Source organism: Canis aureus, chromosome 32, assembly GCF_053574225.1.
Source record: "Canis aureus isolate CA01 chromosome 32, VMU_Caureus_v.1.0, whole genome shotgun sequence".
NCBI lineage: Eukaryota > Metazoa > Chordata > Mammalia > Carnivora > Canidae > Canis > Canis aureus.
In genome coordinates this window covers 3,400,903-3,416,191 of record NC_135642.1, presented here as the reverse complement: position 1 = coordinate 3,416,191, position 15,289 = coordinate 3,400,903, and positions in this window count along the sequence as shown.

Genomic DNA, 15,289 nt, shown 5'->3' with positions numbered 1-15,289 from the left:
ATTATTATTATTATTATTATATTATCAATATTATTTTAAGTTTTTCATATTATATTTTCTAGGAGGAAGTTGCTATGTGTATTCCGGAAATAAGAGTGGGAAACTATGCTCATGAACTTGACGGTGAAATGTATGCACAAATTGTTTGAAATTCTTCTACATGGGAGATTTTTCTTCCTTCTGGGTTTTTTGTTTGTTTCTTTTTCAAAGATGTTTTCTATTTATTAGAGAGAGAGTGGAGAGAAAAACCATGAGCGAGAGGGGCAGAGGGAGAGGGAGAAGCTGGTTCCCTGCTAAACAGGGAGCCTGCCTTGGGACCTGGATCATGATCTGAGCCTAAGGCAGAAGCTTAACTGACTGAGCCACCCAGGTGCCACTCTTTCTTTTTTTCTTTCTTTCTTTTTTTTTCTTTCTTTTTTAATAATAAATTTATTTTTTTATTGGTGTTCAGTTTGCCATCATACAGAAGAACACCAAGTGCTGATCACCCATTCACCGCCACCGCCTGCCCTCCTCCCCTTCCATTAATCCTAGTTCATTTCCCTGAGTTAGGAGTCTATGTTCTGTCTCCCTGTCTGATATTTCTCACACATTTCTACTCCCTTCCCTTATATTTCCTTTCACTATTACGTATATTCCCCAAATGAATGAGAACATACAATATTTGTCCTTCTCCGATTGACTTACTTCATTTAGCATAATACCTTCCAGTTCCATCCACGTTGAAGCAAATGGTGGGTATTTGTCTTTTCTGATGGCTGAGCAAGGCCCACCTTTTCTCTCTCTTCATCTTCTGAGTCTCCTATGGTATGAATGTTATTGTTTTAATAAGTGGCTGACTTCCCTACGTCTGCCTCTGTGGTCCATAACCTTTCTTGTTTTGTTTTTTTTTTTTATTTTTTTAATTTTTTTTATTTATTTATGATAGTCACAGAGAGAGAGAGAGGCAGAGACACAGGCAGAGGGAGAAGCAGGCTCCATGCACCGGGAGTCTGACGTGGGATTCGATCCCGGGTCTCCAGGATCGCGCCCTGGGCCAAAGGCAGGCGCCAAACCACTGCGCCACCCAGGGATCCCACCTTTCTTGTTTTTAAGGCTTCCACTTGGGACTGCATCTCAGTTATAGCATTTTTAACATTGGCCTGACTAGATTTTAGTTCCTTTATTTCTACAGTAAGGGATTTTCTAGTTTTCTTCTGTGTTCTTTTTCCAGTCCAGCTGGTACTTTATAATCATTGTTTTAAACTGTAGTTAGACATCATATATTTGTATTGATGGACTTCCTGGCTGTGAGTACTACCTCATGTTATTTTATGGAGGTGAATTTCTCCATCTCATTACTTTTTCCAGAAAAGAAAATGGGAAGAAAAAGTAAACCAAGAAAAACAATAACAACTGCCCTCTAAAAAAAACACCAAATTATTTTGGCCTGCTTGTTAAAAGATTCTAAATCCCAAAATATGAAACACAATTAAAGTAACATGAAAGTAAAAATAAGAAATATATAAGGTACATACATAAAAATTAAATAAGGCAATTAATAAAAAAGAATCAAAGAAAATAAATGAAAATAAAGCACAAAGTACAAAGGAAGCTAGACCCTACTTTCCAGGCAGAGCTGAAGCTCTGCAGCATCAGTGGTCCAACAACTTGGTGGCAGTGAGTGGTCTGTGCCAGGTCTGGGGATGGGCTGTGGTGCTGATTATCAGGTGCACATCTGCCTGGTAGATGGAACTGAGGGATGAGAGGCGGGTTGGGCGTCAGCGCCTCTGGAGTCTAGCAGGAGGCGCTCTGCTGCTCCCTGAGACCTGACACTGATGGGCGGGATGCGGGAGGGGTCTCTGGGTCCTCTGGCTCTGGGGCTGAGCATACTGGCCCCCAGTCTGCAGGGGCCTCCACAGAAGCGCCCCCAAGCCCCCGGGTCTCCACTGCTAATCTCAGAACCCTGTGTTCACTCTACCTGCGTCCGAGCATCTTTTGTTTTTGTTTTTTTTATCTCAGACTGTTGTGCCCAAGATTGCGAATCCGAGAAACCACCGAGAAGCCGACACTGATGAAAACACACGAGGGTTTACTTACAAGCTCGAGCTTGTGTCCAATTATACCCGACAGAGCGCAGCAGGGACTTGGACCCCGAGGTAGGTTTTAGCTTAGTTTTAAGGGCTTGTCTCTGGGACCTCCAGAAGGGCTGGAGCAATTCCTCAATTTCTGTTTACATTTTGATATGGGGCCTTCAAGGGATTGAGCTCTCTTCCCTTTCTAATAGGGACTTCCTGCCCTTGGCCTGGGCTCAGTTTTGATTCTATTGTGGGGCTTTCTGGGTCATTAAGCTGTAAACTTTTGTTTTTTTCCTGTAACTGAAGTAATGTAAAATTCAGCTCTTCTTCACAGGAGCCTGGGATGGCTGGGCGTGTGCTAACACTGAATTTAAATTGGAATGGCCTTAATTTTCTAGGCCTCCATGTGTCCTGTCCCATCCTATCTAGCTCCTTTCCCCTTCCCCAGAGCTCCTAAGAGAGCCATTGCAAATGATCTCAGCATGGCTTCCTGTGTTGGGGCACAGGCCCAGGGATTTCGGATCAGGAAGACCTGGAGCACGAGCGTCCTAGCTGTGCAGCGGGGTTCCATGCTGCAGACTCTTATTCCCTAAGGCTATCTTGACAACTGTCTTTCTACATAGAAAACCTCTCCTTTGTCTTTAAAAGATGAGGAGCGAGTTAAAGCATTTTTTCTCAGCGCATCTCATTGCTGAGATTCCAATCTGAGACGTATTTCCTGTTAATAAGGATAATTTACTACTATCCGTAGTACTATGGTTAAAATATTCTGACACAAGTAATTCAGAGGGATGAGGGTTTCTCATCTCTTTCTTCACAGTTCAGTCACTCATCAGGAAATGCATCTTTATGGATTTGGAACGAACTGAGAGACATTATTGCCAATGGTCCTATTATTATGTGAAGGATTCTTCCCTGAGATTCTTCCCCTGTTTCAACTGACACTGAAACACTGTGAACTCTTTGGAAGACAAATGTCAAGGAAATAAATGTTATGCATTGCTAAATTTAAATGCACTTGCAATATGGTGTCTATTATACTAGAATTATTTTTATCTGATTTTTGTTATTTATTATCCGTTCCTGCTTTTCAGGTTGAGGAGGCATTATACGTGTTCATAAGTGTTTTTCTTTCCTTCTGATATAAAATTCTTACTTTGTTTCCATCAAAGGAACTCTTTAAGAATAAGGCAAAAGATAATTCAACTATTCTTAAAATGTCTTCACACTTGGAGCCTGATTCATTTAAGTCAATTTTCAAAATAAATCTTATTTATTAGGAAAAAAACAAAGATTTATAGGGAAATTGAGAAGATAGTACAGAGCATTCACATGCACTTGCACTCAATTTCTCCAATTATAGATATCTTATATTAGTACGGTACAAAGATTAGCTAATGAATCAATATTAAAATAGTCGCATTAACCAATGACCATATTATGTTCAGATTTCCTTAGTTTTTGCTAAGTTACCAACCCTCCTATCACATTCCGTTTGTCCTCCTGTTTTCTTAGGCTCCTCTGGATTGTGACAGTCTTTCAGCCTTTCCTTGTTGTTGTTGAACTGGAACACTTTGAGAAGTAGAGTATTTTGAAAAATTTCCTTCAGTTGGGACATGTCTGTTGTTTATCTCATGATTGAACTGTTTTTGTGGATTATATACAGAGATATACTGCCATTTTCATTATATCATATAAAGGATAGATACTATCAACATGATTTATCAGTCTTGGTATCAATCTGATCATCTTGCTGAGGTAATGTTTGTCAGCTTTCTCCGTAGTAAACTGATTCATTATTGTTATTATTTTATTATTATGATTATATTATCATTATTATTTTAGGTTTTTCTAAATATATTTTGTAGAGGAAAGTTACTTTGTGTATTGCACACTTAAGAGTGGGAAGCTATGCTCATGAACTTGTGGGTGGAATGTCTGTACAAATTGTTTGAAATTCTTCTACATGGGAGATTTCTCTTCCTTCTGGGTTTGTTTGTTTCTTTTTCAAAGATGTTATTTATTTATAGGAGAGAGAGAGGAGAAAAACATGAGCAATAGGGGCAGAGGGAGAGGGAGAAGCAGGTTCCCTGCTGAACAGGGAGCCTGCCTTGGGACCTGGATCATGATTTGTGCCTAAGTCAGAAGCGTAACTGAGCCACCCAGGTGCCACTCTTTCTTTTTTTCTTTTTTTTTAAATAATAAATTTATTTTTTATAGGTGTTCAGTTTGCCAAATCAGAATAACACCCAGTGCTCATCCCATTTAGTGCCCCCCTCAGTTCCCGTCACCCATTTACCCTCAACCCTCCCTGCTCCCCTTCAGTCACCCCTAGTTCAATTCCAAGTTAGGAGTCTTTATGTTCTGCCTCCCTTTCTGATATTTCCAACATATTTCTACTCCCTTCTCTTATATTCCCTTTCACTATTACCTATATTCCCCAAATGAATGAGAACATACAATGTTTGTCCTTCTACGATTGTCCTACTTTACTCAGCATAATACCTTCCAGTTCCATCCACCTTGAAGCAAATGGTGGATATTTGTCATTTCTGATGGCTGAGTAAGGCCCACCATTTCTCTCTCTTCATCTTCTGAGTCTCCTATGATATGAATGTTATTGTTTTAATACGTGGCTAACTTCCCTACGTCTGCCTCTGTCATCCATAACCTTTCTTGTTTTTAAGGCTTCCAGTTGGGATTGCATCTCAGTTATAGAATTTTTAACGTTGGCCTGACTAGATTTTAGTTCTTTTATTTCTACAGTAAGGGATTCTCTAGTTTGCTTCTGTGCTCTTTTTCAAGCCCAGCTGCTAACTTTATAATTATTGTTTTAAACTGTAGTTAGATACTATATATGTTTATTGATGAACTTCCTGGCTGTGAGTACTACCTCATGTTATTTTATGATGGAGAATTTCTCCATCTCATTATTTTTTCCAGAAAAGAAAGAAGGAAGAAAAAGAAAAACCAAGAAAAATAATAACAACTGCCCTCCAAAAAAAAAAACACCAATTTATTTTGGCCTGCTTGTTAAAAGATTCTAAATCCCAAAATATGAAACACAATTAAACTACCATAAAAGTAAAAATAAGAAATATATAAGGTACATACATAAAATTAAAATAAGGCAATTAATAAAAAAGAATCAAAGAAAATAATTGAAATTAGAGCAGAAACTACAAAGGAATAGACCCTACTTTCCAGGGAGAGCTGAAGCTCTGAGACCTCTGTGGTCTAACAACTTGGTGGCAGCGAATGATCTGTGTGGGGTCTGGGGATGGGCCTTGGCGCTGATTGTCAGGTGCACATCTGCCTGGGAGTTTCACCTCCGGGGGTCAGAGGCGGGGTGGGCTTCAGTGCCTCTGGGCTCCAGAGGGCGGCACTGTGCTGCTCCCTGAGTCCTGGCTCTGATGGGCGGGATGCCAGTGGGGCAGCTGGGTCCTCTGGCTCTGGGGCTGAGCATCCCGCCCCGCAGTCTGCTGGGGCCTCCACAGAAGAGCCCCAAAGCCCCCGGGTCTATGCCGCTTCTCTCAGAACCCTGTGTTCACTCTACCTGCATCTGAGCTTCTTTTGTTTGTTTTTTTTATCTCAGACTGTTGTGCCCAAGATTGCGAATCTGAGAAACCACCGAGAAGCCAACACCAATGCAAACACATGAGGGTTTATGTACAAGCTCGAACTTGTGTCCAAGTATACCCGACAGAGCGGAGCAGGGACTTGGACCCCGAGGTGGGTATTAGCTTATTTTTAAGGGCTGGTCTCGGGGAATTCCCAAAGGGCTGGAGTAATTCCTCAAGTTCTGTTTACATTTTGATATGGGGCCATCAAGGGCATTAAGATCTGTTCTAATAGGGGCTTCCTGCCCTTGGCCTGGGCTCAGTTTTTATTCTATTGTGGGGCTTGTTGTGTCCTGTCAATGAGCATTCAGGAAGGAAATGATGGATGTGACTCCCTTCTCAGGAGCATCACAGAGAATAAATAATGAGACTGAACCAAAGGAGCACAAGACTTGTGCACTGAGCCATACCAGGCTCTGGGAGGCCGTCCTGGGCTCGTGGGTTGGAACCCTCATCTTGTAAAAATGTCCGCAGTTCCTGAAGCACCCTCAATTACAATGTTATTCCTGTCAAATCATGGTGGCAGATCCTATAAATAGGGAAAAAAAACCCATAACATCCATCTGCCCCGAAATATGACACCGGACAGCAAATCAGTATTGGATAAGCAGTACAGATCCGGATGCAGCAGTTTCCTATTTCAAACGATGTCACAGAGACACAGGATAAAGCAGTGTTGTCCTCAGGACCCCGCCTGGCTCTGTCGGTTAAGCATTGGACTCCTGACCTCACCTCCGGTCCTGATCTCCTGGTTGTGAGTTCTAGCCCTGGGCTGGTCCATGGACGAGGCCTGACGCCTACTTAAACAAACCAGACCCACAAGGGTTGGTCCCAGCATAAGCTGGAGGAGCAGAACAGAGAGTCCAGAAGTAAACATGCTCTGATACAACTGATTTTTTAAACTTAATTTAATTTAAACCCAATTAATTAATGTATAGAGTATTATACTTTCAGAGGAAGAATTCAGGGATTCACCAGTTGGAGATAACCACAGTGCTCGTGACATCACGTGCCCTCCTTCATGCCGGTCCCCTGTTAACCCCCCACCCTGCTTCCAATGACCATCAGTTTGTTTCCTATCATTAAGAGTCTATATTTCCTGCATCTGTTTTCATCTTATTTGTTTTTCCTTCCCTTCACAGTTGTTATCTGTTTTGGTTCTTTAATTCCACTTATGAGTGAACACCACACGGTCATTCTCTTTCCCGTCTGACTTATTTCACTTAACCTGATTCCTCTAGTTCTATCCACATCATTGCAAATGGCAAGATTTCCTTCTCTTTGATAGTTGAGTACCATTCCTCTCTCTATGCCCATCATCTATCTCCCATCCTTTTTATCCATCATCTGCCAGAGGGCACGAGGCTCCTCCCACAGTGTGGCTCCTACGGACCCGCATGCTGTGGACATCGGGACATGCAGGTGTCCTGATTTTCACTGCATCTGTATCTTCGGAGTGAGCTCAGGCCATTCACCTGCTGTCGCAGGGAGGCTCTATTTGTAACTCCTGAGGAGCCTCCACACTGTTTCCAGGGCGGCTGCACCAACCAGCCCGCAGTCCCGCCGACAGTGGAAGAGGGTTGAGTGAGTTTTGCGGGATGTGGTAAAAGTCTGGTCCACATTTCATTTCGCATTCTGTGGGCTCCACTTCCGTGTCCTTAAGTATTTCTGGGGAAGCCGGGTGTTGGGCTCTATTTAAGTGAGACGTTTCTGAAACTAACAGGCCACAGCTGGAGCCTGGAAGGAGGCAGGTGTGGCCCCTGGAGTGCCCGCTGCCTCCTGCAGCGCCTGAGCATCCCACAGGGGGCGCCGGAGCCCAGGCCCCACCCAGGGGGCATGAATGTGCAGTACGCCTCCGCTGCCTGCACTGACAGGAGCCAGCCTGTGCTGGGGAGGCCTGAGGAGGACGTGGGGACAAGTCCATGCTGATGAGCCGCAGCTTCAGGAAATTGTGGGCTCACATCCACACTGAAAGGAGCCCCTGGGCCACCTCAGGACCCAGGGGTTGTCTTCAGGAAGATGTGGGCCTGCATCCACACTGACAGGAGCCCCTGGGCCACCTCAGGACATAAGTTGAGGCTTCTGGAAGCTGGGGGCCGCATTCACGGTGACAGGAGCCCCTGCCTCCTCAGAACCCTCGGTGATGCTTTGGGAGGATGTTGGGTGACATCGACACAACAGGATGCTGATTTCCTTAGGACCCCTGGTGTTGACTTAGGGAAATATGGGATGCGTCCATGCAGACAGAAGACCCCCGCTTGTCAGGGCCTTTGGTGAGGCCTAAGAAAAATGTGGGTGCCTCATCCACACTGACAGGATTCTCCAGCCTCCTCAGGACCCACTGTGAAGGTTTGGGAAGATTTGGGGCCACATGTATGCTGACAGGAGCCCCAGCCTCCTCAGGTCTTATGGTGAGGCTTGAGGAAAATGTGGGACCACCTCAACACTGACAGGACCCCCGTCATCCTCAGGACCTGCACTAAAGCTTCAGGAAATATGGGGCTGCGCCTATGCTGACAGGAGCCCACAGCCTCCTCAGGATCCGCGGTGACTTTTCAGGGGACGTGGGGCCATGTCCAGGCTGACTGGAGCCCCCGGCCACCTGAGGACCTTCTGTGAGTCTTCCAGAGGATGTGAGGCATAGTCCACAGTGACAGGAGACCCGCCGTCCTCAGGACCCGCTATCACTCAGGAACACGTGGGGCCATGTCCACACTCACAGGAGCCCTGCTTCCTCAGGACCCCCTGGAGGACTTTGGAGGCGCTGTTGGGGGCCTCGTCCACATCAGAAGGGACTACTCAGAACCACAGGGTATGTGAATGGGTAGAATGAATGATAGGATCAGGGGAGGGGAGTCAGTTGGTGGTTAGGCTTAGGTTAGATGTCAGGTATTTGTGATTAAGCTTAAGGTTACGGATTAGAGGTTAGGGTGAGAGATAAGGGTAAGTGTCAGTGGTTAGGAGTTAGGATGGGGGTTAGGGATTAGGGAACGAGGTTAGGGTTAGTGACAGTATTTAGAGTTAGGGTTAGGGTTTAGCCTTTAGGGATAGGGCAGGAGGTTTGGAGGTGGGGTTAGGGTTATGGTTGCAGTTAGGGTTGGGCTTAGGTTTGCAGTTAGGGTGAAGTGTTAGGGTGTGAGTTAGGGTTAGGGGTAAGGGTTAGGGGTTAGGGTAAAATTTAGGGCTAGGTTTAGGGTTAGGGCGAGGGTTAGGTTTAGGATAGGGGTTAGGGCTAGGGTTATGATTAGTGTTTAGTTAGGGTTTAGGGTCAGGTCAGGGTCAGGGTCAGGGTATGGTTTTGGAAAAGGGTAAGAGATAGGTATAGAGAGTGGTTTAGGAATTAGTTTTAGGGTACAGGTTAGAATACAATTTGGGGTATGAGATAGGATTAGTATTAGAGGGTTAGGGTTAGGGTACAGGTTAAGGTTAGGAATAGGATTTGAGTACATTAAGGTTAGGGTTAGAGGTTAGGGTCAGATTTAAGGTAGGGGTCAGGGTTAAGGGTTTAGAATAGGTTTAGGATTTAGGGTGAGGGTTGGCAGGAAGGTTCAGTGAATGTGTTTTGGTCTTGGGGTTTGTGTTTGGTTTTTGATTAGTGATGGGTCTTGTTTAAGGGTTAGGTTAACATTAGGCTTAAGTGTAGGGTTACGGTTATGTCTGTATATGGTTAGAGTTTCTGTCTTGGCATGTGCCTGCACTGGGACTCCTAATATCTTGGGCACTTTAGTTTTATGCACTCTATTTAGGTTTTGGTTTCAAAGATAGCCTGACTCCACCAAGTCAGTGGCCTCCCCAGAGAATCAAAATCCAGGCTTCTGCTGGGATCAGAATAGACATGGCAGGCTTCTCCCGAGCTGAGCTAAGGAGGGGATTTGTGGCTCTAAAGACTCTTTATTTGGATTTACAGTTGCCCTTCTGATTTTGTCTCTTGTGCGCACATGTTTCCTCTATACTACCAATTATTATTTTAAAGTTTTATTGAATTCCTGTTTGTGAACACAGTATGATATAGTTTCAGGTTTACCACATAGTGGTTAGACCCTTGGATACAACACCTGGTACTTGTCACAGGTGCCCTGCACTGTCCCTATCCCCTGACTCACCATCCCCCCCACCTTCCCCTGGTCTTTATTAGTTTATTCTCTGTGGTTAAGAGTGTGTATCTTGGTTTGCTACTCTCAAAAAATTCACATGTGAATGCAACTGTATGGTATTTGGTATCTGTCTTTCTCTGACTGACTGAGTTCATTTAGCATAAATCCTTTCCACTCCTTCCACGTCATTGTATATGGCTTCATTTCATCCCTTCTGATGACCCAGTGATGTCGCAGTGTGTATATTTACCACATCTTTCTGCCCATTCATCTGTCGATGGACATCTGGGCTGTATCCACAGTTTGGCTGTTGTTGATAATGCTGCTACAAACACTGGGCTGCGTGTCCCTCCTGGATTCTACTAAAGTACTTCTGTATCCTCAGGGTAAATATCTAGCTCTGCAATTTTGGAATCATAGGGTAGCTCTATTTTTAACTTCTTTTTTTTTTAAATTTTTTTTATGATAGTCACAGAGAGAGAGGCAGAGACACAGGCAGAGGGAGAAGCAGGCTCCATGCACCGGGAGCCCAAAGTAGGATTCGATCCCAGGTCTCCAGGATCGCGCCCTGGGCCAAAGACAGGCACCAAACCACTGCACCACCCAGGGATCCCCTTTTTTTATTTATTTTTTAATTTTTTTTCCCTTTTTTTTAATTTCTCGAGGACCCTTCACACTGTTTTCCACAGTGACTACATCTGTTCGCATGCCCACCAGGAGTGTAAGGGGGCTACACTTTCTCCAAAGCCTCACCAACACCTGTTGTTTTTTGTGTTGTTAATTTTAGCCATTATGACGGCTCTCAGGTGACATATCATTTTGGTTTTGGTTTGCATTTCCCTGATGATGGGTGACGCTTTCTGTCTTTCCATGTTTCTGGTGCCATCTGGCTGTCTTGTCAGAGACAAAGTCCATTCTTTTTCTGCCCATCTCCAGTTGCATAATTTGTTTTTAGGATCTTGAGATATATTTCCTTTATGTGTTTTGCATACTAACTCTTTATTGGATGTGTTGTTTACCAATATCTCCTTTCATTTTGTATGTTGCCTTTTAGCTTTGGTTGTTTCCTTCACTTTGTGGAAGCTTTTCATTTTGATGAAGTCCCAATAGCATTTTTGCTTTTGTTCCCTCACCTCAGTGGCATATCTAGAAAGAAAATTCATTGTCCAATGTCAAAGACTTTGCTGCCTATCTCTTCTTTGATTGGTTTCAGGTCTCACATTTAGGTCTTTCATCCATTTTGAATTTATTTTTTATATATATGGTGTAAGAAAGTGGTCCAGTTTGATTCTTCTGCATGTGGCTGCCTGGTTTTCCCAACACCATTTGTTCTTATCCTGGGGTCAGGGTTAGGGTTTGTTGAAGAGACTTGTCTTTGTGCCATTGGATATTCCTTCCTGCCTTGTTGTCCATTAATGGATCATAGAGTTACAGGTTTGTATCTTGTTTCGGCTTTCCATTCAATTCTATAGATCTAAGCGTCTCCTGTTGGGAGATTCTTCATTGCCGATTCATTTCGTTGCTGGTTATCTGTGTGTTCAAGTTTCTTATTTCTTCCTTTATCATTTTTGCTATGTTATATATTTCCAGGAATTGATCTATTTCTTCCAGGTTCTTGGTTGCTGGCATATAATTTTTCATAATGTTCTCATATAATCTTTTGTATTTCTCTAGTGTTGGTTGTTAAATCTCTTTTTTCATTTGTGATTTTACTTGGGTCCTTTCATATCTTTGTATCTGTTCTCTTTTTTAAAGATTTTATTTATGGGGATACCTGGGTGGCGCAGTGGTTTAGCGCCTGCCTTTGGCCCAGGGCGCGATCCTGGAGACCCGGGATCGAATCCCACATCAGGCTCCCGGTGCATGGAGCCTGCTTCTCCCTCTGCCTGTGTCTCTGCCTATCTCTCTCTCTCTCTCTGTAACTATCATAAATAAATAAAAATTAAAAAAAGTTAAAAAAAAAGATTTTATTTATGTATTCATGCAAGACACAGAGAGGCAGAGGTATAGGCAGAGGGAAATGAGGCTCCATACGGGGAGCCTGATGTGGGACTTGATCCCCCAGGACCCCGGAATCATGACCTGAGCCAAATCAGATGCTCAACCACTGAGGCACCCAGATGCCTTGCTGATTCATTCCTTTGCTAGTTATGGGTCTGTTTATATTTTCTATTTCTTCATATTTCAGTTTTGCTCGTTTGCACATTTCTAGGGATTTGTCCATTTCTTCCAGGTCTTACAGTTTGTTAGCGTATAATCTTTCATAGTATTCCCTTATAATTGTCTTATTTTTCTGGTGTTGATTTGATCTCTCTTCTCTCATTTGTGATTTTATTTATTTAGGTCTTTTCTCTTTTGTCGTTGATAAGGCTGGCTAAGGCTTGATCCATTTTATTATTTATTTTGAAAACCAGCTCTTAGTTCTGTTATTCCATTCTACTGTTTTGTTGTTTCTGTATTGTTTATTTCTGCTGTCATCTTAAATTTTTCCCTTATTCTGTAGCCTTTAGGCTTTGTTTGCTATTCCTTTTTCAGCTCCTTCAGGCGTAGGGTTAGGTTTTGTATTGGAGACTTCTTGTTTCTTGAGGTAGGCCTGTATTGCTATGTATTTCCCTCTTAGGACTGCCTGTGGTACATCCCAGAGGTTTGGAGAAACATGTTTTCATTTTCATTTGTTTTAAATTTCCTCTTTAATTTTCTGGTTGCTCCATTCATTCTCTAGTAGGATGATCATAAACTCCAAGTTCTTTTGGTCTGTCCAATTTTTTTCTTACTGTCGACTTCCAGTTTCATAGCGCCTTGGTCCGAAAATGTACATGGTGTGATATCAACCTTCTTGTACCGGTTGTACCTGTTGAGGGCTAATTTGTGGGCCCTGATATGATCTGTTCTGGAGAATGTCCCATATGTAATTGAACGGAATGTGTATTCTGCTTTTGGATCTAATATTCTAACTATATATGTTGAGTCCCTGTGGTCCAGTGTGTCAAGGCTATTTTTCCCTTGTTGATTTTCTGCATAGACGATCGGTCCACTGCCATAAGTGGGTGTTGAAATCCTCTGTCAGGATATTATTATCAGTGAGTTCCTGTACGTTTGTTGTTAATTGGTTTCTATATTTAGGTACTCCCATGTTGGCAGCATAAATATTTAGTTGTTTGATCTTGATAGTCTTTTTAATTATGAAATAATGTTCTTCTTCATCTCTTCTTACAGTATTTGTTCTTTCTTTTTGAGATTTAAATATTTTATTTATTTACTCATGAGAGATACACAGAGAAGCAGAGGCAGAAACATAGGCACATGGAGAGACAGGCTCCCCAAAGGAATGCTGATGTGGGACTCGATCCTGGGATCCCAGGAACACAGCCTGAGCCGAAGGCAGATGCTCAAACACTGAGCCACCAGGTGTCCCCCAGGGTTTGGTTTCAAATCTAGTTTTTCTAATATAAGTATTGGTCCTCCAGCTTTCTTTTCATAACCATTAGCATGATAGATGATTTTCCATCCCCTGACTTTCAATCTGCTGGTGTCTATAGGTCTAAGGTGAGCATCTTGTAGACAGCATACAGATGGATCTTGTTTTTTTAATAACGATTTTATTTTTGAGAGCATGAGAGAGAGAGAGAGAGAGAGAGAGAGAGAGAGAGAGAGACAGGCAGAAAATTAGGCCAAGAGTGAAACAGGCTCCCCACCAGGAGCCCAATATGGGACTCGATCCCAGACTCTAGGATCACACCCTGAGTCAAAGGCAGAGGCTCAAACCCAGAGCCACCCAGGCATCCTGGATCCTGTTTTTTAAGGCACTCTGATACCCTATATCTTTTGATTGGAGCATTTAGCATCAGCATTCAGAGTGCTTATTCAAAGATATGAATTTTGTGCCTTTGTGTTACCGGTAGAGTTGGTGTTTCTGGTGACATACTCTGGTCCTTTCTAGTCTTTGTTGCTTTTGGTCTCTTTTTTCCCCCACTAGAATAGTTCCTCTGAAAATTCCTTACTGGACTGGTTTAGTGGTCATGAACTCCTTTATACTTAGCCTGTCTGGGAAAATCTTTCTCTCTATCCTGAATGACACCCTTGCTGAAGAAAGAATTCATACAAATTGGACTCCAATAAAAAGAAATTTAAAAACTTAAAATAAATTTTTGCTATTATGATTTAGGAAAATGGCATTTAGGGGAAAAGCAGAAGCTGAAAGAGAGGAGGAAAATTTCACCATCCGTGGCCTTCACAGGGACCTGGTGTCCTTTCCTATGAGGGCCCCCCCTCCGGGGGATGCTTCCTGCCCCTCTGCGCTCCTTTTTGGAACACAAGAGGCACATCTCCGTGCCTCCAGCACCTCTGCAGTCATGGTTTATAGCATCTTCCAGGTATCCTATTGGGGACCACAGTGTTGTGTATGTAACCATCCAGCTGCTGTTTGACAACATTGGGGGGATTCTGACTTTTGTTGGTTTTGGGGTGTTTGTGTGTCTATCACATGAAGCTATCACGTGCAGTTATCGGATCCTCTGGCTGGGTCACCCAAACGCCGAAATGGTTGGTACAACACATCATTTCTGGTGCTGATGCTGGGTGGCTAGCTGGGCTCTCCTGTCTGACCCGGGGCTCGCTCCTGTCATGAATTTCAGCTGGAGGGTGAGCTGAGTTGGAAGGTCTGGCTCGGCCACATTCCCATGTCCCACAGTGGGTCTCCCCAAGCGCCGCCTGCTTCTCTTCTCCCCGATGCCTCTCCAGCAGGGAGCCGGACCTCGGGGCTGCCCTGGGGGGATCTCCAGAGGCACCGGGTGCCCATAACGGGGAGCCTTGGGGAGCCTGTGTGTGGGAGTAGGGGTGGTGATGGGGCTGGGGTTCCTCAGTGCCCTGTGCTGCCTGGCCTTCAGGCCGAGCACCATGTTCACCCAGTCCCTACTCACTAGGGTGAGGAGGTTGCCCTCTACACACTGGTGTGAGATATCCAGCACCACAAGGTGTGCACAGTGAGTCCATTTGGTGAGGGTGGCCCAGGTGCGTGATCTGCAAGTGTGGGACCCAGGAAATATAACAAAAATCCCCTACCCCTGGACAAGCAGAGCAGGACTGATTCCATTTTGTGCTACACCCGCCACCTCCCCTATGACCTCCACATGACCTGCTTATGTCTTAAGGCGCTGCCCCAACCCAGTCAAGCCGCTGGGCACACCCTAATCAGAAATAGGCTCATAACAAAGTAACTCTGCTTTGTGCCCGCCAAAACTGCACGCCGATTCTGACCAAAGTAATAGGCCAGGTAAAGTGGATCCTATAGGGTAAGGTGTAATTCAATCGGCCACCTGCTCGTGGACCGACACGACTGTGCAACTTTCTGTGTATCCCATGGGCCACTGGCCCGTATAAAGCTGCTACGCCTCTTAGCCTCAGGGTCCAAATCCCTGCTCCGCTGTGTCGGGTGCACTTGGACTCAAGCTCCAGCTTGTAAAGAAATCCTCGGAAGTTTGCATCGATGTCGGCTCATCGGTGGTTTCTTGGATTTGCA